The sequence below is a fragment of the Microtus oregoni genome, unplaced genomic scaffold, assembly GCF_018167655.1.
Source record: "Microtus oregoni isolate MIOR12 unplaced genomic scaffold, Mior012 000013F_ref0000133, whole genome shotgun sequence".
NCBI classification, from domain to species: domain Eukaryota; kingdom Metazoa; phylum Chordata; class Mammalia; order Rodentia; family Cricetidae; genus Microtus; species Microtus oregoni.
Window position 1 is genome coordinate 37,970,818 of NW_024543072.1, and position 27,900 is coordinate 37,998,717.

The following is a 27,900-nucleotide window of genomic DNA, read 5'->3' on the forward strand; positions in this document are numbered from 1 at the left end:
AACAGATGATTTGTATTATTTAAACCCTAACTTTATTAGGTATCAAAATTTAAAGCATTTGTTGGGTTAGGGTTAGGAAGGCTCTCAGGGTTCAGAGTTTAACAAAAATACTGCCTGGAAAGAACCCAACAGGGAGGGAAAACCCAGCTTAGTTGGAACATTCTTGCTGTGACCCAGCATCTGTAGGCATTAACATTAAGAAAAAACGAGAAAAGAAACTTGGGTTTGAAAGCCCTTTGACAAATGTTACATTTCTCAAAGTAGCTTTTGGATCTGCGTGGGCAATAAGGCCAGGGCAATTGAAGTACTACAACAAAAGAGAATTTTTAACTCAAGAAGTCATTCTAGAGCTCACATCGCTGGATACATTTAACTCAAACAGTAACATTTCTGACTACTTTCCTATAAACCAGGTAGGACACATCCTTGAAGAAACAGAAAGGAATGAAGTAGATCCTTCTGGAATCTCTAAAATATTTCACAGATTAAGGTTACACATATAGGTGCCATAAACCTGGGGGAAAATGTTTTAGGAGACTGAAGGAATGGACAGGTCATTTCTGGCTGCTTGATCTAGAAAGGAAGATATTCAGAGTTCAAAGATCAGAACAACATTTGTAGTAGAAAATAGATACTTCTTTAGCTCATCTGTCCTCCAAAATCTCTTCTCCGATAGGATAAAAGGTGAGCCCCTGTTGCCTTCACAGTTGTGTTCAGCGCTTTCCTGTGTGCTCATCTGAGTCTGGAGGAAACAAGCAAGGGGGATGCTTCGCGGAGCAGAAACACCTTCAAAGGACGCAGAATAAGTCCCGGGGAAAAGTTAGTCCTCCGAGGTGATTTACTGGCTGCGCAGACTGGAAATATGTAACACCGGTTTGTAAGGCGAGAATCTCCTCAACAGCGAATCATCTTAGAACTCAGTCACTGCAAGGGCCGCCTGGCAGCCCGCCTGCAGGAGGGCCTCGTGCGCTCCTACTCTTCCTGCTCGCCTCGGGTCAGGTTTGTACTCGGCGCTCTCGGGGCCAGGCGGGGTCAGGCGGGGCTGTGTACTCGCGTGCGCGCCGCCGCCTTGGGCAGAGAAGGCGCCTCCGCCCTCGGGAGCGCGCACGCCGCGCCGAGGAAGGGGGGGGAACGGGCGCGCGCGCTCCCGCCCGCCTCCTCCTCAGTCCGCCCCCCTCCCTTGCCTCTTCCTGCCGGGCGGTCCTCTCCCCTCCTCAGCCCGCTCCCTCCGCCCCGCTCCCTCCGCCCTCCCTGGGCTTCGGCGGCAGCGGAGTGAACGGGACGGGCCCGGCCGCAGAGCTCGGGGCGGCGGGTGGGACTCGGACGACTGACAGAGTTGTTGTTCCGGCAGCGGCCGCGGAGACGTGAGGTGAGGTGAAGGCGGCCTTCGAGGGGCCCGAGGGCGGCCTGACGGCAGGGAGGCGCGGGCCGGTGGGTCTGGGGCGTTCCGGGCTGGGGTAGAGAGGGTCCCCGTGCGAGGCCCAGCCCTGGACCGGGATGCTGGAGGACCAGGGCGGAAGGCATCCGGCGGGCTCAGCGCCGTCGGCCGTCTCCCGGACACCCGGGTTCTCCGGGTGGCTGCTCGTCGCGGCGGGGCCGCCGGGCGGGAGGCGGGGTTGGCGCCCCTCACCTGAGGCGGGGTGGTGGCTTGGGCGGCCGCCGCCTCCCACTGTGCCCTCCTGACATTGCCGCCGCCCCCGCCGCCCGCTGCCGGGATGTGGCCGCTGCCGGGTTCTCAGTCCCAGCCGCCTGAGTCCGGGGGGGGGTGGGGGTGGGGGGGCTTGTGGACAGGGTTATTTTCTTCCCCACTTGAAAGCGTCTGTTGGATCCCGTGTCCTTCCCTGGCTCTTCCCTTTCCTCCGCCCCGCGCACTTTGCTCCGTTCCTGCTGGCGATGCTTGTGGTTTTGCTGTCTGGGGTAGACTGTTTTTTTAGGCAGATCTCTACCTGCAAGAAATGCCCTGCTTCAAAGTTGACCGCGTGGGCCGTGACAGACACCCATCCACACCCCCGCGCTTGTTGTGGGTGCTCCGTGTCTTGATAACTGAGTCCAAGTTTCTGAGACTGGGCTAGTACTTTGCTCTGATCGCCAACGGTGCAAGGCTGGGCAGTGCGTCAGCATGTGGAAAGGGGCCACTGGCCATCGCGGGAGGTGGCCAAGAGAAAGGGGGATGAACTGACAAGAGTTCATTTCTGATCTCAAGACAGTTTCGGTCAGGTGGTGGTGTTTTCTCCTTTGACTTCTCAGAGTTAGTTATACCAGAAAAAGACTCAAATTTAGGCGATTCTTCTTTCGGAATTGATGGTATTATGCAAATAAAATGATCCGCTAACCTTTCATTGATGGCAAGGGCTTGCTTGACACGTTTATTGCTGTTTGAAAACTGATTCTAAAGCCTGCATTATTGTCACTGGGAGATTTAGATAATTTTAATGCATTTAAGTTTTCTTGTGTATGAGAAGAGGTAGGTAGTTGATTGTTACAATCCAGGGAACACAATTTCATGAAAACCTTAGGACTTTTCTAGTAGTGTTTACAGTTGACATGTGCTGCACTTCGGTAGAATATCCATCAGTGACCAGAAGGTCGAGACAAAGTTTGTGGTTAAATTGGAAGTGGGTTTTGCTCATGGAAAATATTAGTTCACAAGCTCCCAGGAAAGGGAAATTGGCATGTGATTAATTATCTTGGTTGAGTGCTTTACATGAAACTGACACCGAGGTTGTAAAGAAGAAAGGCTAGATGAATTTAATGTATACATTATTACAAAATTGTACTGCTTGGGAAGCTAGCTAAGGCTTTGAGTTAGATTGATGCCCGTACTGAATTAGTTCAAGATGTACTCTAATACCACTAAATAATCTGGAGGAGAAATAGATGTGGTTGTGTATGGCTTATCTGTGAGATAGTATAAAGCTTAATTTGTGCTCTGGGAAGCTGCGAACATGAGGCAAATAGTAAACATACAAACCAAGTGCAAAAGATATGACTGGAGATCTAAGAAGTTTCCTACTTTCTTTTCTTTTTTAAAACATTTGATGAAAAGTTTTGTATATTATGTTTGTGCTGTTCTGAGAATTTTTGGTTGTTTGATCATTGCCTCATGAGTTATACCATTTTTTATTACTTGAGGGGTTATGTTGTTTTCTTGGGGTATTAATTTATTATTTTTTAAAATATTTATTTAATTTTATGCCTGTGAGTGTTTTGTCTCCACATATGTCTATGCAACCCTTCTGTGCCTGGTGGCAGAGGAGGCCAGAAGAGGGCGTCAGATTCCCTGGAACTGGAGTTACAAACAGCACCATGTGGGTCCTAGAATTGAAGCCAGGTATTCTGGAGGAACAGCTAGTGCTCTTAAACTGTTGAGCTGTCTCTACAGCCTTATTTACTTATTTTTTGAGACAGAGTCTTATATGGAGGCTTTGACTGGCCTGAAACTCACTATGTAGCCCACATTGATCTCAATCTCAGCCTCCTAAGTGTTGGGTTTATGGATATGGACTACCAAGCGCAACTGTATTTATCTTTGACTGGCAAAATATTATTAAGCATGAGAAACAAGAGTTTTCATTTCTATCAACTCATCAGTTCCAAATTTGTTACTTCTGAAAACTCTTCTTTGCCTTACCCGAAACTTGAAATGGTTTCATTGCTGTGTATTTATTTGAACTCTCAGATACTACAGTGAAGCTGAAAGTCCTAGGTCTGGGGGAGTAGTAAAAAGAGGATATTTTGTTGTTCTAAGTACAATTATTATGTGGGAGAGATTAACAACCTTCTGGATACTGACTTTGAAGAGAGGAGCACTTAAATATCAAAAAATCTCTTGTACTGGAGGTGTAGATCTGGGGCTTCAGCCTACCTTTTTTTTTTTTGAAAATTCTTTTGATATCTATCTACCTACATACCTACCCACCTATCTCTGTATCTATGTATCTATCTATTTGTATGAGTGCTTTGCCTGCTTGTATGTTCGTTCTCTCTGTCTCTCTCTCTGTCTCTCTGTCTCTCTCTCTCTCTCTCTCTCTCTCTCTCTCTCTCTCTCTCTCTCTCTCTCTCTCTCTCTGTACCTGGTGCCCCTGGAGGTAAGAAGAGGACATCACATCCCCTGTATCTGGAGTTAAAGATAGTTGTGAACTACCTTGTAGGTGGTGCTGGGACCTCTGCAAGAGCAACATGTGCTTTTCACTGTTGAGCCAACTCTCTAGCCCTAGTCACCAATCTTTAAATGGTATGGAGATGAGGCTGTTAGGAGATTGAAGTCAATAATGTAGTAAGTAGCCTTTGGAAGTCCCAAAACAGAGAGCCCCTCTCCTTATGTCTTATAAATTTCAGTCATTCCTTACATGTTTATAACATCTTTTAAACATTATTTTAAACTTTATTATAAAATGCATTGCCAAAATTGAAACAAAACAACAACAACAACAAAACATCATTGAGGTTAATCAGACCCAAAGTATAACTTCTCATCTCATATAAATGATTCAGCCCTGTGGTTTGAGGATGATTGTCAGCCAAAGACTGACAATCTTATTTTTTTTTCTCTTTTTCCTAGTTGTTTTTGAGACAGGCTCTTGCTGTGTAACCCATCCTGGGCTCCAGTTTACTATGTAACCTAGTGTGCCTTTGAACTTGTGATCCTCTTTGATTCTTGAATCCTGGGATTTTACCACTATGCCTGGCCAACCCAGGGATTTCTCCATAAATAGTTTTATGGTCATTTGCTATGAAAAATTGGAAACAAAAATCAGAGTTTAACCTGAGTAATGAAGACATGTGCATTAATATTTTATTTTAAAAAATTTATTTATATGCAAGAGTATTTTGCTCACATGTCTATCTGTGCACCACATGTGTGCCTGGTGCCCTTGAAATTCAGAAGAGGATGTTGGATTCCTTGAAATTGGAGTTGTGGATGGTTGTGAGCTACCACATGGGTCCTGGCAATCACACCTGGGTCCTCTGCAAGGCTATGTGCTTTTAACCGCTAAGCCATCTCTCCAGCCTGATATATTCATTTTTTTTGACTTGCCTGCTGTCTTTTCCGAGTAGGCAGTAGTTTTGACTTTATAGTTAATATTTGAATTGGGTATAGGTATGTAGACATTATTGGATTCTAGGAAGTAACAGTTAATGGAGTTAAGCAGATTTACTTCTCAACATTTTCTATTTTGTATTTTTTTTAACTTTCCATATTGCTCTTATTCAGCCAACAAAATGTCACAATTGTTTGAATATGGCAAGTTCATGCTCACGCTGACTCATTTTTGGTTATCTTTGGACTTTTAAAAAATATATAATTTTGGGTGATTTTCCTAGGAAACCTGTAGGCATATTTTTAGTTGATTTAGAGTTATATTTGGGCTAAGATTATTAGTGTGCTTGAAATTTTGAGCCTTCTTGTTTTATAAATAGTCTTAAAAAAAGAAAACACACTTTTATAAATACTCATGAAAAATCTGGCTACAGGCGGTGTTGTTGTGATAGACATAGTACAGCCAAAAATATATTTAGGAAACTTCTTTGCTCCTTATCCAGTTTAGTATGCTAAGTAAAAAGTTAGAAAAGTATTTCAACAAAACTTGATTTTTTTAGAGTACAAAGTCTAAACAATAATTTGTGAATTTTATTTCACTTGCCTGTTATAAGCTCAGCAAGTTCTATCTGTCTTTAAGAGTAAAGTAAAATCCTAATTTTAATAGAGGATTCTTACTTAGTAATAGAAGTACTATTGGAAGATGCAAGCTTGTGTTGAGAATTTGGGGGAAAATTGGTAATGGAAAATTTGCTTTTTTTTCTGCACTGGTTTTTCTGTGTAGGCTTGTCAAGTGGATAAGGGCATTGACACCAATACCAGAATCCATGTGAGATTTTTGTTTTTCATAATATAGAATACTTGGGAGTCATTGGTATTAGTAGTACTGTGTAATGTATTGTGTCCATCAAGCATATGGATCTGAACAAAGGTAGAGAATCTTGACCCTAGCTGATACTTTCTAAACCACATGCCTACTTCCTATAACTTATTTGACTTACACCGATATCAACAGGTGTCTGTACTTTCCTTTTTGAAGAGAGCTACGAATTATGATGAAGAGACCATGTAACTAAGAATAAAATTTATTGATTTGTATACATGAAGGATACTGGAGATTGCTCTGCTGAGCATTTATTAAACTGTTTTCACTATACTCCACAGGATGAAATATTGAATATCTTGCTTGTGTGCGCTCTCTCTCTCTCTCTCTCTCTCTCTCTCTCTCTCTCTCACACACACACACACACACACACGAACAGTGTGGTAAAATTATTTTTATCTCACACACACACATACACGAACAGTGTGGTAAAATTATTTTTATCTTTCAGGGCTGTACTGATTGGCTACTGAACTTGGAACAGAAATTGTACAATTCTCTTTCTAATTAGCTTTGTGTGTAGTGATATTGTCATAGTCTTGCTTGACTGGTCATAATGGTATTATTTATATCAGGGACCACCACCAACTAGTATAATTTAGACTCCCTGCTGTAGCTAGTTGTTAAATGTAAAACATATTACTGGCTTTAAAACACTTGAAATATTCTTTTCATGTCACTTATGAGAAGATGCTAGGATTTAACTTTGTAATTAATTTTACACTCTAGTAAGGACGACCAGCCGCATTTAATATAAGCACCATTTCCACGAACATCCAAAAACAAATGAACAAATAGATGGACATATATACAAACAAAGTAGTTTAGCATACTTTTCTAGCCTGCAGATGAACATACAAAAACCTAACACCCAAGATCATATGCGTGTTTATTGGCAAAGTCAGGGTTCTGGATTGGATTTCAGTATCTATGTTTTTGCCTGCCTCAAAGAGACAGACTTTCACATAGCTTAAAATTACCCCAGATTCCCTTTGAGATGATCTTGAACTCCCTGTCTTCCTATTTCTACCTCTCAAGTGTGAAGACTGCAGACATGCATCAGCTAGTGGGCTTCTGTCCTTTCCTAACCCAAGCTATTCATTTAATTCAGCTCCAGGACTCTGTTAAGCACTACGCAATTTGAATAGAGATGAATAAGGCAAGGTCCTTGACCTTGAAGTCTTCATACTTATGTAGGGGATTAAATATGGGGATACAGGTATAGTGTAAGTCAGAAAGTAATGGGTAGTAAAGAGATAAAGTACTACAAGAGTTTAGAGAGAGAGGAAAATTACCCTAGTTGTAGTAACAGGGGAAGAGGACATTTTAATTATGCTTAGAAGAATGGGTAGAATTTTGAACTTGTGGAGATAAGATGACTAGTTTGGAAGGAAAGCCTTCCTGGGCCATGAGCTTGTGTGATCAGAGGCTTAGAGGCATGGGTGGGGAAGAGTATTGAAAGAGCTAGGTGAGACTGCCAGTCACTCTCAGATGATTAAGAGCCTAGAATGTGTTTTTCTTCTGTTTTAGACTTATCTTTTGTTTTACATCTAGAGTCATCTTGTACTTCTTAGCATTAAACCAGTTTTATATGCTGTGCTCTTTATTAAAACATGACCTTAAGAGTGGTTAAATTTATTTATAGTAAAAGTTGAAGAGGAGAAAATCTGTGTTAGAGAAAAAAAAACCTGGTGTTCATTGGCTCTCAATGTGTTGGAAAGACAAAATCTTTTAGAAGATATTAGTATTTCTTTCATTTTGCTTTGTTCAGTATAGAGCATCAAATTGGCTATACCAGAGCAGGAAATAATTGTTTTCAAAAGATCTGCTAGACTGTGGTTTCTAAATGACTGTGTTCTCACATTTTTGAGGCTGTTGCTGGTTCAGACAGAAAGTAGTTGAACTATTGGCTTTAGAATTTAAGGCAGCAATGTAAAATTTCATACCAAATCCGTATGGGAGAGATTGAGTATGTAGATGTACGTGTGTGTGTATGGCTGTGTATCCATGTGTGTATATGTCTTTTCATGTGTCATATGGGTAGGTATGTGTAGAGGCAGAGGTTGATGTCTGGTATCTTCTCTGATGACTTGTTTTCCACCTTGGGTATTGAGGTGGGGTCTCTTGAACTGAGAGTTTGTTGGTTGTGTTAGTCTAGCTATCCAGCTTGTTTCAAGGAATTCTTACCTCTATATCTGACCTTTGGGGTTATAGATGGGCTTGACATTTACTTGGGTTTTGGGAACCTCATGCTTTTGTAGCAAATATATTATGCACTGAACCATCTTTTAAGTCTAAGTCTTAGCTCCAAAAGATTTCTTGGATTTCAGTATTAATTGTTGACAGCCAGTATGATTGACTATGTTTTAAAGTCTTGTATGGAGTATACCTTTTTCTGCAGGGGCACTGGGTGGCTAGAAATGAAGATAAATGGCCGTACGTTGTCTATAGACTGAAGCACTGGTAGCAGTTCTCCAGCTTTTCTGTCTTCTGGTTTCTAACTAAAACCATGCAGTTTGAAGGAGGGTTGCTTCTCTTTGACCCTTTAGTTCTGTAAAGGTAAAAGCCTTCTTTAGTGTTGCCCAGGTAACAGTATACACACAGGCTTTGATAGTTCATTACTGAAGTGTGTGGAAAATTTTGGAAATCTTGGTAATGAGGTTGCTATAGTAAATAACTACTTGGTTGGTAAAACACAGAGTTTTGGAGATGAGTCTTGGTTCCAAAATAAATATAAATTGTGTCATTGCTAAACTGTTTTTCTTATTTATTTAAGCTTCTGCTATGTTAACTATTTTGTCATGTCTTTTTAGACAGTTGCAGCGATTTCATGAACTGTTCTACAAGACAGACAGCATACTCTATATGCTGTCTAAACCACACTCTGTATATGTCTAAACCATGGTGAGAGTTTAGATGTAGCATGTCTTTATGTAAATAAAGCAGCTACTTAAATCACCACAATTTTTTTCTTTCTTTTTGAGACATAGTAGGTTTTACCAATTGAGATTCTTAAATTTCTTCTAATTTTCTATCATAATTTTAAAAAAAGTGTGATGTTGATCTCCCTAATTTAAGTGGTGCTATCAGTTCTAGGGTTATGCACATGATATTAGTTGTTGGACTATGTGGTGAAAATATGGGCTGCTTGGTAAGTGACTGAAAATATGAATGCCTTTTGGCTCCTGGAAGACTTATGTGAAAATAAGATAAAACCCAAATGCAGTTTTTATATGCCAAATTCCTGGGAAGAAACCCATTTTACAAGGCAAGCGAGAATTCATTCATGTATCAGAGAAATATTTCTTACTTTTATTATATGTGTACATGTATGTATATTATTATGCCCTCAATTCAGACGTATTTTTTGCACATTATACAAACATACTTTTTATTTCTTTGTTTTATTAATATTCTGTCTCTCTCTCTCTCTCTCTCTCTCTCTCTCTCCCAAGATAGGGTTTCTCTGTGTAACAGTTCTGACTGTCCTGGAACTTACTCTGTAGACTAGACTGGCCTGGAACTCCCAGAACTCCTGCCTCTACCTCCCTAGTGCTGGGATTAAAGGCATGCACCACCACTGCCTGGCTTTTATTGATTCTTTGTGGATTTCACATCATGCATTCTGATCCCACTTATCTCCCTGTCCCCTCAAATCTGCCCTTAGCCTTTGCCAACCTCTCCCCCAAAACAAAACCAAATTTAGAAGAAAAAACAAAAACAAAACAAAGAAACAAAACAAAAAAAAAAAAGAAGAAGAAGAAAAAGAGAAGAATTGTGTCTGGAAGCTGTAGTATGACCATTGAGTCACACAGTTTACCCTTTAGTCCATTCATCTTTACTTGTATTCTTTGCCATGAGCCATTGGTTTGGCTCAAGGCCTCTGGCTTTGTGTCATTGATAATGTGTCCTCATTGGGGCAACCAGACTTATTTTTACACATTATGCAAACAGCAAACACATTTTTTTCTTTTTATTCGAGACAGGATTTGTCTGTGTAACAGCTCTGATAGGAACTCACTCTTTAGATCAGGCTGGCTTTGAACTCAGAGATTCACCTTCTTCTGCCTCCTCAGTGCTGGGATTAATTTGAGTGCCACCATCACCTGGCTCACAAATTTTATAAAAAATTCAGTCCCGTGATTTTCAGTTTTAAGGTTTAAGAGACATATACCCCCAACTTTTGATAAGCCTTGTTACAGAGTGTTTATTTTATACTTTACGATGCATTTGTTAAGAACTTTAAAAAAATGTAAATGGTTCTGAGAATGGCTACTAGGTGATTGTGTGTGTATGTGTGTGTGTTATATTTAGAGAGTGTCTTGTCTCAGATTCTTTAACCTTCCTTCTGCCTCAGCCTCTTGTGTATTGGAATTACAGGTAGATACTATGACTCTTAGCTCTATGTTATTTTAAATTGTTTTTTGTCTCTTTAATTGAGTAGTTTATTTTTCATGGTATACTGTGATTAGAATATATTTGTAAATTAATGAAAAATTAACTATTGCATGGAGCCTGTACATATTTTGGCAGACAGTATGATTTTTGAGGTTCTTTTAGAGCAGTGGTTCTCAACCTTCCAAATGCTGTAAATCTTTAATACAGTTCCTTATGTTGTGGTGACCCCAACCATAAAATTACTTTTATTTCTGTGCCGTAACTGTAATTTTGCTTCTGTTATGAATCATAATGTTAATATTTCTGGAGATAGAGGTTTGACAAAGGGGTCACCACCCACTGGTTGAGAACTGCTGCTTTAGTGTTATTTAGTGACTTAGCAGCTCTTTGCCAACAGACTTCATCAATCTTTGCTCATAGAAAGATATATAGTCGCCGGGCGGTGGTGGCGCATGCCTTTAATCCCAGCACTCGGGAGGCAGAGGCAGGTGGGTCTCTGTGAGTTCGAGACCAGCCTGGTCTACAAGAGCTAGTTCCAGGACAGGCTCCAAAACCACAGAGAAACCCTGTCTCGAAAAACCAAAAAAAAAAAAAAAAAAATAAAAAAAAAAATAAAAAAAAATAAAAAAAAATAAAAAAAGAAAGATATATAGTCTATCATTGTAAATCCTTGTCTTATATTTGTTTATCACTAGTCACACTTGGAATCATATTTTCCTTTGCTTTTGATCTATTATAAAGAAAAATTATCAAGTCACAGTCAAGAATTATTTAGTCAAATGTCTTATTTTCTCCAACTTTTTACACTGCCGTCCCTCAACATATAATCCCAGTAGCACAGCAATAAGAGCAACATTGAATAAATGTGACCTCCTGAAACTGAGAAGCTTCTGTAAAGCAAAGGACACTGTCATTAAGACGAAAAGGCATCCTAATGAATGGGAGAAGATCTTTACCAACCCCGCATCAGACAAAGGTCTGATCTCCAAAATATATAAAGAACTCAAGAAACTGGACATTAAAATTCTAATTAACCCAATTAAAAAATGGGGTACTGAACTGAAAAGAGAATTCTCATCAGACGAAGTTCAAATGGCCAAAAGACACTTAAGGTCATGTTCAACCTCCTTAGCGATCAGGGAAATGCAAATCAAAACAACTTTGAGATACCATCTTACACCTGTCAGAATGGCTAAAATTGAAAACACCAATAATAGCCTATCCTGGAGAGGATGTGGAGTAACGGAAACACTCATCCATTGCTGGTGGGAATGCAAATTTGTGCAACCACTTTGGAAATCAGTGTGGCGGTTTCTCAGGAAATTGGGAATCAATCTACCTCAGGATCCAGCAATACCACTCTTCTTGGGAATATACCCAAGAGATGCCCAATCATACTACAAAAGCATTTTGTTCAACTATGTTCATAGCAGCATTATTTGTAATTGCCAGAACCTGCAAACAACCTAGATGCCCCTCAATGGAAGAATGGATAAGAAAGTGTGGAATATATACACATTAGAGTACTAGTCAGAGGTGAAAAATAATGACATCTTGAATTTTGCATGCAAGTGGATGGAAATAGAAAAGACTATCCTGAGTGAGATAACCCAGACCCCAAAAGATGAATATGGTATGTACCTACTCATTAGTGGACTCTAGCCATAAACAAAGGATATTAACATTAAGCCTATAGTTCACAAGCTTAGAGAAGCCAAATAACAAGGTGAACCCAAAGAAAAACATATATAGATCCTCCTGGAAATTGGAAGCAAACAAGATTGCTGGGCAAAAGTTGGGAGCATGGGGGTGGGTGATGGAGGAAGGTCATTGGCTAATAAAGGCACTGCCCTGGCCCATTTTATTGGTTAGAGGATAGGTGGGAGGAGTAAACAGAACAAAATGCTGGGAGGAAGAGGAAGTGAGCTCAGAGTCTCGACAGCTCTCCTCGCGGGAGCAGACGCCAGAGAGAGACGCCATGCCCCGCTCCCGGGATGAAGCTCCGACCCAGGATGGACTAGGCTAGAATCTTCCCGGTAAGCGCACTTGGGGTGCTACACACAGATGATTAGAAATGGGTTAAATTAATATGTGAGAATTAGCCTAGAAGAGAATGGGCCAAGCAGTGCTTAAAAGAATACAGTGTCTGTGTAATTATTTTGGGGCATAAGCTAGCAGAGCAGGCGGCCGGGGTGCTGGGAACGCAGCCCCGCCGCTGCCCCCTAATTACTACAGGTGGGGGTAGGGATGAGGGTGGGAATGGGGGAAGGGGAGAGGGGGAGAGAGTAGGGAGAAAGGAAAGACTGGAGAGAGCTTTGGGGGAGTGGGAGGGTGGAGATGGAGGAAGGGAGGATATAGGAGCAGGGAAGAAGATATCTACATTAAGGGAGCCATTTTAAGGTTGGAAAGAGACTTGGCTCTAGAGGGGACCCCAGGTGTCCACAGGGATGTCCCCAACTAGGTCCTTGGGAAGCAGAGTAGAGGGTGCCTGAACTGGCCTTGCCCCACTATCACACTGATTGGTTTCTGATTTAGGATCTTCCTTTGATTTCCTGCCTGGGCTTCCCTCCATGATGAGCTGTAATTTCTAAGATGAAATACATTCTTTTCTCTACTCATTGCTTTTGGTCATAGAAGAGTAACTAGAACATTTCATAAAAAAAACCTGGTGACTCTAAGGAAACTTACTGCATGAGTTATACAACTTAGTTTTTGTTGACTCTAGGCATCCTAGTTTTCTTTTAAAGTTCTGACATGTCCATTTCTAGTCAACATTGTCATTAATTTTGAGAGATGAAACAGGTTTTGCCTTCTGTATTAGGCATTTTGAACAATAAATTTACAATCTTACCATTTGAAGATAGATAAAAGAATAATATAACAATCGATTATGGAAATGAGTTTGTTCTATTTTTCTTTTTGGGTATGAATTTCATTATCCTTTTGTGCTTTGTTCCATTGAGAAGTTTTTATTTTATTTTTTTTACTTTAGCAGGTTTTCTGCTTTTTGGTATTTTCCTTTGACAAAGATAAAAATAGTACCTTTTACTGACAGGTGTCATAACAGATGTTTTTAAACCTACCACTAGGGAGGCAGAGGTAAGAGAACTGAGTCAAGATTGAGGGCAGCATGGTATCGAGTGAGTTCTAGACTAGCAAGGGCCACAGAGCAAGAGAAAAGCAAAAGCAAACGAAATAAAATAAAAGCTTCAGGAAAAAAGGAGAAATTAGTAGTTGTTCAATGTGGAGGGAAAGGAATAGTCCTTAAGGTATAAATGGCTCAGAGCATTTTTGGCTTTGTGGAAGATAGTGTAAGTGGAATTCAGGACCTTAATTCTAGGTCTAGTGCCACTGTGAGATTCAGACAGAATAAGTTTTAGGTCAAAGTTTCTTTTCTGTTCTGTGTATAGAAATAACAAGCCAGCATTATTTATATCAGAGTAGTTATTAATAAGATAATATACACTTTATAGTTAATCTTTTCTCCTTAGATTTATTTATTTTATGAGTATGAGTGTTTTTCCTGCATGTATGTATACCATGTGTGTGACAACAGAGATCAGAAGATGGTGCCAGATTCCCTGGATCTGTAATTACAGATGCTGGTGAGCCAAACCCAGCTCCTCTCCAAAAGCAGTAAGTGCTTTTAACCTCTGAGTCATTCTATAAGTAAGTGTTTGAAGTAGGAACTATTATGTATTGCTAGTTTGCAAATGAGAAAGTGGTCTTATAGAAATCTAACAACTTGCCTAACAAAAAGCTTTATAGAGAGGTTTCTTCTTCCTAAATTTGTCCCGTATGGATTCTCAACAACTTCTCTGTATTTATTATTTGTAAACAATCTTGATAATACTTGTTGTGGTAGTTTGAATGTAATTGACCCTTGTAAGCTCATAGGAAGTGGCATTATTAGGAGGTGTAGCCTTGTTGGAGTAGGTTTCACTTTGTTGGAGGAAATGTATCCTTTTTGGGGTGGGCTTTGAGGTCTCTTTTTGATGAAGCTTGGCTCAGTGTGACACTCAGACCACTTCCTGTTGCCTGTGGGTCAAGATGCAGAACTTTTAGCTCTTTCTCCAGCACCATCTCTGCCTGCATGCCTCCATATCACACCATAATAATAGTCTAACCATCTGAAAATGTAAGCCACTCCAATTAAATATTTTCCTTTATAAGAGTTGCTGTGATCGAGACCAGCCTGGTCTATAGAGCTAGTTCCAGGACAGGCTCCAAAACCACAGAGAAACCCTGTCTCGTAAAACCAAAATAAATAAATAAAAAAAAAGAAAAAAAAAAAGAAAAAAAAAAGAAAGATAAAAAAAAGAGTTGCTGTGATCATGGTATCTCTTCACAGCAATTGAAACCCTAACTAAGACACATGTCATACCTATTTTATAAGGGGTGGCTATATTCATTTTATTAGATCTTATTTGAAATCTTGCATTTTGTTAAGTCGTAATTAGTAATCAGTAGTACCAAAGAATAACAAATGAAGATTTGAATGTCTTGAGAAGTAGAAGACATATTTTCCGTTTGTGTAGAGGATCAGTGAATAAAATGCAGAGAAAGACAGAAATATAACCGTGTGTTAGGCAAACATGAATTAGATGATTTGTGATATTTTGAGTTCCTTTTTTTCTATAATGAAGAGTATTATAGTTAGGTGATATTAGATTACCTATAAGATTCTTTCATCAGCAATAGTTTATGAATCCAAAAAGGAAAAATAATATAAATAAAAAAGAACAACATTTATGAGTCTGTCTCCACCTTCCTCTTCTCTTTGTATGTGTGTCTGATTACATTTGTTATTGTTAGACAACTCTGTGACTTTTTTGTTTTTCTGAGACAGGGTTTCTCTTTAGCTCTGACATCCTGTAAACCAGGCCAGCCTCAAACTCAGAGATTCATCTGTTTCTGCCTCCGGAGGGCTGGGATCAAAGGTGTGCGCCACCACCACCTGGCAACTTTTTGTTTTCTTAAAAACACTCTCTCTGCTCCAGATAAACAAAGTCCAAATAAATGAAGAGTCAAGATGTCAGTCTCGTTAATCTTCAGTCCTGATATTGTGTGAATCAATAAGCAGCAACCACTTGTGATAAGTGATAGATTGAAAGTGATCGTAAAATTTATTAATGTTTTTCTATTTTTAAGCCATCCTTAAAGAAAATCACGTATAAGGGTGCCTCCTGGTAGCCCAGCAGAACAGCTATACTATTTAAATGGATTTGTATTTTCACCAATAAAGAACTGGTAACTTTTGAGATTAGTAGACATGTACTTGATTTGTTCTGCAATTCCTGGCATAAAAGAGTTTACTTTTTCTTCTCTCTATTGCTTACTTGTCTTTGATTGGCTTCATGTAATCTTTGATAACTATCTCACGGCTTACTTTGTGAAACTGGTTTCATGCAAGTTTACGATAATATCAATACCAGTGATTATTATACTTTGAACCCCAGGGCCTTCGGTGAAGGCATTTCCACTGATGACAGCCGCCAGTGGTGCCTTCTTCCTACAGATCATCTTCTCCATGTCCAGGCATATCCTGTTGGCCATCTCTGGACTCTCATTTCAGAGGTCACCTGACTGTGTTTGATGAGGCCTAGGTAGATATTTCTGATGCTGTCTGGAAAGAACACTAACTTGGCAGTACCTAAGAGCTCAAAGCTGCTTAGTGTACCCTGAGCATGGTTGGAGAATGGGTTGGGAAGGTGAGGAGGAAAGGGCTTATTTTAATGTTTTGTGGTATATATAGATGTGTGTGTAAACAAAATTTTTCAAACACCTTTTTAAATTAATTTGGTGCTTTGGCAATTTCATATATGTATATAATGCATTGTGATTATTTTCTTCACTACCCTCTCTTTCTCATATTTCTATTATCCTCACCCCTTACTAGCCCCTTTTCAGATTTATGACTTTTGGTTTGGTTTTGACAAATTTAATTTAGCCAAAACCATCTGTGTGACCATTGGGTTGTACCCAGTGGAGTCTGGTGGGATCATTAGTAGGTATATAATAGAACACAATGATTCCCCTTCTCCCCAAATCTGTCAGTAGCAAATAGTTCAACAGTGAGCGGTAGGGTAGCCTGATCCTTTTGTCTATCCATGGCTGGCTGATGATAGGCCCATTCATGTGCAGGTGTAGTGTAGCAAACCACAGTTGCTGTGAAGTGCTTAGAAAGTGGCATTTTGCCACAGTTTGTCCTTGTGTTCTTGATCTTACATTCTTTATATTCCCTTCTGCTGATTAGTTTTTGTAACCTTGATATAACCTAGATGCAACCGAGAAGGAACCTTAATTGATGGATTTCCTCCATCAGATTGGCCTGTGTACACATCTGTGGGGTATTGGGAATATTCAGCCTGGTGGTGGGTGGTGCCACCCTCTGGGCAGGTGGTTCTGGGTTAATATGAGAAAGCAGGCTGAGCAAGCATGAAAAACAAGTTAGTAAACATTATTCTCCATTGTTCTGCTTCAGTTCTTGCCTCCAGGTTTCTGGCTTGAGTTCCTGCTCTGACTTACTCCAGTGATGGACTATAACCTGTAAGGTGAAATAAACTTTTTCCTTCAGAAGTTGTTTCTTTTTGGTCAGTGTTTTATCATAACATTGAAAAGCAAACCAGAATACCCCTCTTTCAGAATGTTCTTCAGCCTTAGAGAGGAAGATGTAACTGTCATGTTTAAGGCTAAGTCCTCAACCTTTGCTTAATATCAGCACCTTGTACAGCTGTCAGTCTCTGCATTCTCCACTGTTCATTAGAAAGAGAGGCTTCTCTGATCAAGACTTAGAATAATATTTTTTTAGTGTAAATATAAATATATGGAAGGTGGTTTGATGCTATGTCAAGATAGCTAAATGTGTGGTTTGAATAAGCTCATATATTTGAATACTTAGTCACCAGGAAGTGGCACTATTTGAAAGGATTAGAAGGATTAGGAGATAAGGCTTTGATGGAAGAAGTATGACACTGGGGTTGGGCTTAGAGTTTTCAAAAACTCTTGCCAAGCCTAGGATAGGATATCTCTCAGTTACTTCCCCAGTATCAAGCCTGCCTTGCCACCAAGCTCCCTGCTGCATGTTTCCTGTCATGATGATAATGGATTAAGCCTCTGAAATTGTAAGCAAGTCTCCAATTAAATGATTTTTTTAAAAAAGACTTGCTGTGGTCATGGTGTCTCTTCTCATTAGTAGTGCTGTGACTAAGATACTAAATAACAATATTAAGTTACATGCTAGGGTCCATCTATGACCTTCATTATTATTGGATTTTGACTATGGTTTACAGTTTTAAGTTCCCTCCTTTGGAGCAGTCCTCAAATTCAGTCAGAAGGTGGTTGGTTACCCCTATGACTTTCATGCCACTATTGCAAAAGTGGGCATATCTTACCTGGAAGGTTGATATTGTAATTGATGGGGGGTCACAGATGGTTAAGACATTCATGGACTTTGTTTTCTGTCTGCCTGCATAGGTAGGGGGAAGCTTTCTAGCTCAGTTGAATTTCTGTATGACATGCAACCAAACTATGTGATGTGTTCAGCAATAGTTTTAGCACCTAGTTATTTTTTAAATTATAATTTTTCTTTATTGTTGAGAATTTCATACACGTAAACAATGAAATATAATACTTACCACCATTTCCCTTTTCCAGCTCTCTCCATATCCTTCCAACATGTCCCGTCTCAACTTTATATCTCTCCATCACTTTTTGATAACTCACTAAGTCCAGTTATTGTTGCCAATATGTGCATGGGTGTAAGGTCATCCCTTGGATCAAGGGAGACCTACCAATGGTAATATCCTTAAAAAAGAATGATTCTCTCTACTACAACAACTAATCAGTTGCTGGTAGCACTTCATTAAGGGTTGGGGCCTACAGAATACCTCCCCCATTCATGCTTGAATTTAAGCTGGCTTGATTCTGTGCATGTAATCAACAGTTGTTATAGTTTATGCGTGTAATAGCCATGTGTGCTCCAAAAGACAGCATTTCACTGCATTTCTCCTCGTCCTCTGGCTCTTACATTCTTTCTACCTCCTCCTCCATGCTGTTCTTTAAGCCTTTGTGGGTTGGAGTAGAGGGATGTGTTATAGATATGTTCCCATTTAGGGCTGAGCCCTCAGTCTCTTATTCCCAGTACTTTGACCAATTATGCATCTGTTTTAGTTAGAGTTTCTATTGCTACAATGAAATATCATGACCGAAAGTAACTTAGGGAGGAAAGGATCTATTTCATTCATCCACATCAGAGCACAGGACTGAGCTCCTAAAATCCAGTTGAATAGTGGAAGGAGTTAGAGTATGAGCAAGGAATCCAAGACCATGAGGGGTTCATCAACTGAGACAGTTTGCTTGAAGTAATAGTATAGGATTGGAGGGGGTGGCGTGGAGGGAGTGGGAGGAGAGTGGGAGGAAGGGAGGGAGTGGGAATTTGGATTGGTATTTTTTTTTTAAGTAATAAAAAAAAGGAAAAAAAAAAGGGAAAAAAAACCCTTAAACTAAAAAAAAAATAAAAAAAAAAAACCCTTAAACTAACCTGTTTCTTTTCATTTATGTTTTGCCTTTGGGCTTTTTACCTTTTTTTCCTTTTGTATGTCCTTCTCCATGTCTATCTGTCTGTCAGTTTACTGGCCCCAGCGTCTTTTCTCTTCTCTCTGCTATATCAAGCCTAGATTCCTCCTTCTACTTATTCTTTCTGTCTGCTAGCACTGCCTGTCCATCTACTCCTAGATATTGGCCATTCAGATTTTTTATTAGACTACTCAGGTGCCTTAGAGAGGCAGAGCAATACATCTTTATATCATTAAACAAATGCAGCATAAACAAATGTAACACATCTTTGCCTAGTTAAAGTAATATTCCGCAACATTCCAGAGTTTTTTTTTCTCCCAAACAAGGTTTCTCTGTGTAGCCCTAGCTGTCCTGGAACTCTCTTAGTAGACCAGACTGGCCCCAAACTTACAGAGATCCATCTGCCTCTGCCTCCCAAGTGCTGGGATTAAAGACATGCACCATCACCATCCAAACATATAATTACTACATTTTGCATCTTCTCTTCAGTTTCTGTACAGTGCTTTTCTTAAACTGAGTCAAGAATGTGTAAGGCAGGGGAAAGTAGGCATACATTTTGGGGTGTACCTTATAACAGTTTGAATATGTCATAAAATTTTTAAAAATTTGTGTGAATTTTATATTTGTTTTATATTGTTTATATAAATACAGAAATATTCCAGTTACTGAAAGAAAAAATACATTGCTTGTTCATTAATTTTGGAAATAGAATGAATGCAGAGATCTGAAACTAAATGACAAGTTTAGCATCCCCTTTCTCTTCCTTATTGTCTCCAGTGTGTTTCATTTTGTGCATGGGGATATATGTTGCTGGTTTGAGAAAAAAAACAAACAAACTGGCCATTTATATCATGAAACTTTACATTCTTGATCTCTGTAGTGTAACCATGTGCAAAACTAGTGTTTGCTGTTCTTATAAATCGAGCTAATACTGAGTATCTATAGTTATTTGGGAGGAGATTATGTACTGGTTGCTCATTAAATATTGATTAACCACTTTCACCATTCTCTCCCATGTTCCCTTTGCTTCTTTTCTCCTTGGTGTTAGCCCTGGTCTTATGTTTGATCTCACTAGTGCATCATGACCAGCTTGCTTTCTGCCCTGTTTGCTTTTATTATCCATGACTGGAATAATGTTAGAAGATGTGTAGAGAATATAGAAGTTTGTGCAAAACTAGAGACAAGTCTGGAGTGGTCACTACCCAGGGAAACAATCAGATTTAGCTCACCAAAGTAAGTAAAAGTTTAGAAAGGTTCCTTCATGGATACAGGGAAAGAATTGACTATGGTAGCTAACATCTGTATTCTTAGTACTCTGGAGGCTGAGGCAAGAGAACAGTGAGTTTAAGGTGAGCCTGGAAGATAAACAAACAAAGGAAAGATGGGCCAGATTATAAATGTTAGGCTGTAGGACTGAATGCCCTTGTAGACCATCTAGTTTTTGAGAGTAACAAAATCAGGTAATGTTGATTTAATTCTTTTTATTATATTCAAAATATTAAAACAAGTAGTTTGAAGATTTTATAAGTCAAGTAAATGCATGTTCAGGAATAGATTTATGAGACTGGAGTGATGACTCTTCCAGAGGTCCCAGGTTACCCACAAAGTGGCTCCTGACCATCTCTACCTTCAGTGCTAGAGGATCTGATACCCACTCACTATCTTTGGCCTCCAACAGTGTTGCATTCACGTGGTGCACAGACATACATTCAGGCAGAACACACATACTTAGAAAAAATAATAAAATAAAACATGTGAACAAGTTTTATTAAACATGTAAGTAAGTTTATTATGAAGCCTTGCAAATACACATAAAAATTATGTTACTGGCTTAATTTTAAATGACAGCATCTGTTCCTTGTTCCTTTGATGTTGGCAGTGTGTTTTATTAGGGACAACCACTTCATTTTGTACACCATCTCTCTATAACCACACTGTCAGGTGGAGGTTGGAAAGGCCAATTAAGTTGTTTCTTCACCCTTGAAGCTCTTAACTAAGATCAGACATAGGAAGCTGCTATAGTGTATCAGACATTGATTAATAAAGAGAAGATTACAGTTTTAGTATCTTTAATGTCCAAGATGGAGTGGCCTAATCTGGTGAGAGCTGCCTTCTTCTGTCATAAAATGGCAGAAGGCATCACATGGAGTAAGTGAAGGAGGATGGGGAAGAAAAGGACTCCAGTCTCTCCCGCTTTATAACTCACTTACTCTTAGGTAACTAGTCCACTCCTGAGATAATGACATTTAACCTATTTGTGAAGGCTGAATCCTCATGATCTAATTAAGGTTTCATCCCTTAATATCATTAAAATGGCGATTAAAATTTGACATAATTTGGGGGGAGATTCAAGTCACAGAAGAAGCCAGATGTGTGGGAGTAAAGGTGAGTTGGAAAATGTGGTGAGGATGCCAGTACTCCATTCCTTCCAACAAGTGAGAATCCCACATAGAAACAGGGCAACAGAGAGAGGTTCTCACTGCAATGGATCATGATGCCTTTATTGTTGTTGTCATGTCGGCTGAAAATCTTGGGCAGGGAGTTGGGCAGGCGTGTTTAAAATCACTTGTGCAAATTTCTCCTCAGACAATAATTAGACTTGAGATATATACTTGTCCAGTGGGCAGGCCGCCATTGCGGGAGGCAGATGACTACACTTGAAAGTAATTTGTCTGCCTCAAATCTGGATTCAATTTTTACTTAGATTTGGTAAACTAGAACAAATTATTTGCTCTTTTTGAATGTAGTCTTCCACTTGTACACTCAGAATAAAATTGGTTAAGTGACTGTTGTAAATGTAAACTGAAAGATAATCAAAATTACCAGAATTTTTATATTATTAGAAATAAGTAAATAGTAGTAATAAAATAATAATTAGTAAATGTGGTTTAGGGGACCTACTTTGAATCAATGACTATTGAATGATTAAATCTTTAAAAAAATTACTTAAAAAACCTTAAATATTAAATCTTTAAAAAATTATGTGTTGAGAGGTGCCACATCCCAACACATAGTTTTGATGATTGTTAAATTTCTAAATTATGCCATTAAAATGGGAAACATTTTTCCTCAATATTGTTATTGTTTCTTTGAGCTACTCATTTAATGAAATTAAAAGGCTATAATTGCCTTTATGACATGCTGTTACATAAGCCCTGATGTTACACATTTGAAAAAATTAACATAATGTGGAATGCTGACTATAGTGTTTGATTTTCCTGTGAGAATGAAATTATGGGACTATTTTTCATCGTTTGGAGAAAGTGAGTATATGAGACAACCATGCATTAGTCTACATGTTCTGTTTTGCCATTTGAAATACAAGTTTTAAGAAATGTGTGTATTTAAGGTAAACAATATATTTTGACATGTACAATGCAGTAAATAGTATGGTGTCATTTGAGCTTGTGGATGGTGTGAAAAATGGGTTATTAGTAATAGGATATAACAAATTTACAAACATTGATCTGACGTAAATGTCTTGCAGATGCTTACTGTCTAGTATGTATTTGTTCACTTGCCACTTGCTGTGCATTCATTTACCCAGGTGCATTAGCAAAGATCCTATAGTGCTCCACTAAGCATTTCATACACGGTGGCACAGGCCTTTAATCCCAGCATTTGGGAGTCAGAGAGACAGGCATGGAATCTCTGTGAGTTTCAGGCCAACTTGCTGTACAAGTGATTTCCAGGACAGCTAGGACTATTACATAGAGAAATCCTGTCTCGAAAAACCAAAAACCAAGACAAAACCCTAAAACCAACCAACCAACAAACAAAAAACCAACAGAGTTTCATATGCAGTGTCACACACCTTTAATATTAGCACTGTGGAAGCAGAAGCAGGCAGATCTCTGAGTTCAAAACCAATCTGGTGTGCAGAGTTCCAGGACAGTCAGGGCTACACAGAGAAACACTGACTTGGAACAACAACAACAACAACAACAACAACAACAACGAGTTGTGTTATGTATGCATAGTAGACAGTCTCACTACTTTAGAAACAAAGACCATCTAAAATATATATTTAGTTGTATCTAGTTTGTTTGATGCTAGAAGTCATACGGGTTTGTGATTTCTGGTAGTAATGTATTCTTTAGCGAAAAAATTCTGAATTTCCTTTTGGAATAGTTATATATAGTTTATGGATTTGGTTCTAAAAAGTATGTGATAGAAATCATTTACTGTGTGCCTTCCCAGGTTTCCTTGTTTGCATTAAACCTCCTGTTGTTATTTTCATCATTCTTTCAAAGGAGGAAATTGAAATGTGTTCTTGGCTTATAGAAGTTTGACATGTTTGACAAGAGTATGAAAAGTTGAAAAAGCTTCATCTTTTGCTTTTCATAAAACCTTATTTTCTGTTACTGATTTACTACATTAGGCATTATCAAAGAGCTGTACTTGGGTTATAATGGAAGGTTGATAATACCTAGCATTTTAGGCACAAATTGCTAATTATACATGTAAACAAACAGTTTAAGGTGCTGAGAGAAGCATAGATTGGAGGGAGGCAAGTTACTTGCTGATACTTAAAAAGGGAAGTTTACTTGAAGAGTTTGCTGTGCTGGTTTCTGTGTTTTTATCTTGAGAACTGTTTCCTGTTGAAGAAAAGATGGTGATTTTGTAATATTAAAATGTCACATCTATATGTAATTTTTATGTGTTAAATAGGGAGAAAGCTACTTAACAAGAAAGATAATTTTGATATAAAATACATAAAATTTTATTTCAGTTCCTTTGTTCTGGAGCAGGACATCTAACACATCCATTAGTGATGTATGTATGTATCGAGTATTTGTGAGCCTCTGGGTCTCATCCCTAGCACTGTGGGTAAAGTTGATGAATCTGAAGCAGAAAGGAATTTCTGTCTTAGGATAATAAATAGTCTTTTTGCAGTCTGTTAGGAAGATAATTAGGGAATTTAGTGGGAAAGTGCCTTTTTACTTTGTGTTTGGGTTGGTTTATCATTGTAAAGTCCTCAGGTATATACTTGAAAAAGTGTTTCTCATGCAGCATCATTGCTGTGTGGCTATACACTTATGATCTGGGTCTATTACCTATTATGAGAAATCATTTGTTTTATTTTGACTTATAACCTGTTTTGTGTTTCTTATGGCAGAAATAAGTATTTATGGTGGTATTAGCTCTCTGTAAGCAACTCTACTAAAAGAAGTGCCTTTAGTTAAACTGAATATCAGATCTTCTAAAAAATGGCTTGAAGAAAACAGCATTTATCTTTCTTTTTTTAAAAAATATTTATTTATTTTATCATGTATACAATATTCTGTCTGCATGTATGCCTGTAGTCCAGAAGAGGGCACCAGACCTCATTACAGATGGCTGTGAGCCACCATGTGTTTACTGGGAATTGAACTCAAGACCTTTGGAAGAGCAGGCAATGCTCCCAACCACTGAGCCATCTCTCCAGCCCCAGCATTTATCTTTCTAACATAAATAAAAGTAGCATGAGATAATGTATAGTAACTTTAAATTTATTAAATCATATTTGTATACTTGTGCACCACCACCACCTGGCTGAACATTTTATAATTTTTATAATAGGATTTGTTTTCAAAGTAAGAATAGAGCTTAATATAACTCGATAATATCTCTCTTTCTCTCTCTTTTTTTGTTTTTTTGAGACAGGGTATCTCTGTGGCTTTGGAGCCTGTCCTGGAACTAGCTCTTGAGCCTAGGCTAGCCTCTACCTCACAGAGATCCTCCTGCCTCTGCCTCCGAGTGCTGGGATTAAAGGCATGCACCACCACTGCCCGGCTTAACTCGATTCTCTTAATGTCTTTCTTTATCTTATGTTTATAAAATCCACTTGAGTACAGAATAAAAATTGTTATTATGATTGTTGTTGTGAGAGCCTTGAGATAAGATAATTTCATCCGGTGTGAAATTCATCACACTATATTGGTTCTTTCCTGAGAGCTTCAAATTATTTTATTTTGTAAGAGACTGTGTCTCCTTTTTCCCTGGTTGGCCTTAAAACCCCTATGTTGTTGAGCATCGCCCACCTCCTGATCCTACTGCCTCTGTTTCCAAAGTGCTGGAAGTATAGGTATGTGCTATCGTGCCTGCCTTGAAAGTGGTTATAGACTTAATGATGCATACAAAATTATTCTTGCATCAATATAACCTCATATACAAGATGCATGATTTATAACCTGCAGTGCAAGTTAAGGACTCAGGGAGTTCTATTTAACATCTTACAGATGGACACTTTCTTTCTGTACTGTATTTTTTATTTTTAGTTCTGTTTTGGAAGAGAGTCTCATTTTATGATACTTATTTATTTATTTATTAATTATGTATACAATATTCTGTCTGTGTGTGTGCCTGCAGGCCAGAAGAGTGCACCAGACCCCATTACAGATGGTTGTGAGCCACCATGTGGTTACTGGGAATTGAACTCAGGACCTTTGAAAGAGCAGGCAATGCTCTTAACCTCTGAGCCATCTCTCCAGCCCCCTCATTTTATGACTCTTTATTTAATTTTGATACCTTCCCCTCTCCTGCCCCATGTGTGTATAGATCTGGTTGTTCTGAATGCTATGTAGATCAGGCTGACCTTGAACTGAGTTTTATTTTATATTCATGTTCAGTAAGAGACCAAGCCAAAGGGTTTGCTCTATATGGCTTTATGTTTGTGGAAAGTTGGAGGAGAATGTTGTAGAAGTTCCATTTTTGTTTTTGTTTTTTTGAGGCAGGGTTTCTCTATGTAACAGTCCCGGCTGTCCTGGAACTCACTTTGTAGACCAGGCTGGCCTCATGATCACTGAGATCCTCCTGCCTTTGGCCCCAAGTGCTGGTATTAAAGGCATGGGCAACCACCGCCCAGGAGAAATTGTTTTCTTGATTTTTTAAAAAGAGAAAACAACCAACAAGGTATATATGATAATTTGTTGTAGGTACTATTACCTGAAGAGTCTATAGGAGAATTCCTATTTATATTCCCAGATTATAGTATTAAGTAATATACATGATGGACTTAATAGTAAATGTTTGAATGAATGAATTCATGGCATATACCTTAAAAATCTTTGGTGTCCTTTGCACCAGTATTTTTTTTCCATTTTTGAGATTGCAATTAAGAACTATAATACATCATAGTTATTTGCTCTGTTATCTCATAGTTATTTATTATTTATTCCATTATCTCAAGGTTAGATAGATGTAATTAGATATAATTTACAGAAATTTTTACTTTATCTTGCACTTTTTTTTAAGTAGTCGTTTAAGGATTAATTAGATGTTTGAAAGATGAAGTGACTAGTTTCTCATTCCCAAATCATTCCTACTTTTAACCTCAATATAGGTATGCTCTGTCTCCATCATCACCTTCAGGCTATTAACATCTTCTAATTCTGTATATTTTAAAATAGAACATGGGCTCTCTTCCTGCTCTTCTGAAGAGTCAAGCAGGTCTCTCTGTCTCTCTTTCTCTCTCACCTCTCCTTTCCTTGATCTCAACAAAAAAAGCTTCTCTTAAAAAAAAAGAAAATAGAACATGATACATAATTACCACTTTGTAATAGACCTAGAGTTTTGTTGTTCTTGGGTGAGTCAGTCCTTCTTTTAGTCCTTCCTTCCTCTGCTTGTCTTCATTCCTGCCTGTGTTGTTCTGGGGAGTGAACCTGGGGCCTTAAGTTTGTTAAGCCAGTGTTCTGTTAATGAGCATTATCTCTCGCCCTTAATTTAACACATAATCCAGTGATAAGATAGGAAGTTCCTAGATTAGCAACTGACATATAGTAAGATGGTAACTTGAATAATAAATAACAACAACTGTAGTTGACTGTGTTTACTAATGGAAAAGCAGAGTTAATCAAGAAGGCTGATGATACATTTGCACTCAAAGATCAAGGAAGATCTAGTAATTTTCTGTTTTAAGATATTGCTTGTTTTCTGGATGTAGACTACTTTTTCTCTATCTTAAAAAGTCATTGATATGGCAAACAAGAAATATGTGTTAATTGAAAAATGTTGATGAAAATTCTTGGAAAGAAGTTGTATCTACAAAGACTGATTAGAGCTGCAGTGATGTGGAGTATTGGGATGTTCCAAGTCCAGGGCTAATTACCTTATTTTGGGATAGCTTCAGCCCCTCGAATCATTCCTTACCTTTCTCTATGTTGGGACCTAATGTTCTGTGACTAATAGATAAAAAGATTTTGAAATCTATTGACTTAGTAGGTTTCTAGTGTTTATCAGCCCAGAAGCTAGGAATGTTTTCAGAGAGACTGAAGCCTATAGAAAAGCTCCCCCACATCTTGTTGTGATCACCTTGCCAGTGTGTCCACTAATCTATTTTGAGCTTGCTGGAACACCCTGTGACTAAACAGCTAAAACCCTTTTGAAATCTATTAAAACCACTAGCATCCCCTAACCCAAAGGCTAAGAATATATCATCAGGCAGCATCAAGGGCCCTATAGAGAAGCTCCCCTATCTTGCTGTGACTGTCTCACTGATGTACACATCAGTGTATTTTGAATTTGCCTTACTTTATGACTTATTTTGTTTTGTAAAACTATAAAACTTCATGAAATGGCTTCTACATTGGAACATTGATTTTGGGATAACCTAAATCTGTGTTCCCTGGCCTTGATCACTCAAAATGGCTCTGGAATAAACTCTTATTCCCTTTAAGGTGATTGCTGTGTTTTCTGTGTAAAAAGTAGACATGTAAAATTCTGCAGTTCATCTTGTAATTCTATGAGGAATTTCCTGAAAAAGAAGTGTATATAATATAGTCTCTGCTATAAAATAAAATGAATTTCAACTCAGTAAATTGTAGTAGTAGTAGTTTGTGTGTGTGTGTGTGTGTGTGTGTGTGTGTGTGTGAGAGAGAGAGAGAGAGAGAGAGAGAGGTTAAAATAAGGACAACCTCTCTATTGCTTCAGTCTGGCTATATCTCTTATGAAAATAAAGTATCACAGGTTATTTCATTGGTCAGATTGATTGTCTTACTAACCATGTAATTTTTGAGATGCC

The 27,900-nt window shown here is 38.7% G+C and overlaps 1 protein-coding gene across 4 annotated transcripts in view; it reads left to right on the top strand.

Moving 5' to 3' along the window:
* Positions 1–1,181: 1,181 nt before the first annotated feature.
* Positions 1,182–27,900, top strand: part of Rabgap1l (RAB GTPase activating protein 1 like) — a 615,176-nt gene continuing 588,457 nt past the window's right edge. For all 4 annotated transcript variants that reach the window (XM_041662748.1, XM_041662750.1, XM_041662749.1 and 1 more), the window contains exon 1: positions 1,182–1,369. The gene's annotated coding sequence lies outside the window, so the exon portion shown is untranslated. The remainder of the gene's footprint in view (positions 1,370–27,900) is intronic.